This window comes from Etheostoma spectabile, chromosome 5, assembly GCF_008692095.1.
Source record: "Etheostoma spectabile isolate EspeVRDwgs_2016 chromosome 5, UIUC_Espe_1.0, whole genome shotgun sequence".
NCBI classification, from domain to species: domain Eukaryota; kingdom Metazoa; phylum Chordata; class Actinopteri; order Perciformes; family Percidae; genus Etheostoma; species Etheostoma spectabile.
Window position 1 is genome coordinate 34,856,523 of NC_045737.1, and position 898 is coordinate 34,857,420.

Sequence of the window (898 nt, forward strand, 5' to 3'; positions counted from 1 at the left end):
ACAGTGCCAGCAAGCTTAAACAAAATGTAGTTAAATTAAACTACTAGTGTACAGTAACCACAGGCTATTTCTCTACTCCCGGCACTGCATTTCCCTTTTTACAAACAGTGCATTTGCCTGAAGAGGCCCGTGGGATGCACCAGCATGCTGTGTCAGTTTCTCCTTCTCTAATAACATGATAAATGTGCATGAATAACAATGCTGCATGGTTACGACTACTGCTTGCTTGAATGCCTAGAACCTCGACGTAAATTTCATTCAAACCAACAATATACAGCACAGGGTAGATTGACTGGTTCCACAGATTTATGTGACATACAGTTCACACAAAGAGTAGCATGTTCTCACTTTACGCAGACTTACGATTTTTAAGTATATTGTTCTTGTCATAGCAAAAGTTATTGTAATGCTCTCTATAGTATGTTGGTCTCACTGGAGCCAGGCTGCAGGATCTGAAGGGTTACAATGAGTTTAATACATTTTCTGAACCAGGGGTAGAAAAGGGCATAGATCAGAGGATTTAAACAGGAGTTAAAATAATACAGACATATTACAAATGCAGCAGATGAAGGATTGAGTAAGTCATCAGTAAGAGCAACACAGAAATATGGACAGAGAAATATTAGAAACACAACTATAACAACACCGAGAGTCCTGGCTGCTTTCATTTCAGATTTCTTAGCAGTTACTTTCACTGAACCCTGAAGTGTGACAGCTGCAATATGAGACCGCATGGCACGAGCCTGAGACACAGCCACCACAAACACTCTCATATACAGAACTACGATGACAGTAATAGGACCAATAAAGGTTACCACCAGATCAACAAATCCTGTAATGTAGTCAGTGACAACCACACACTCCCCAGAGCAGGAGTTATACCTGCCTGGTTGTTTAA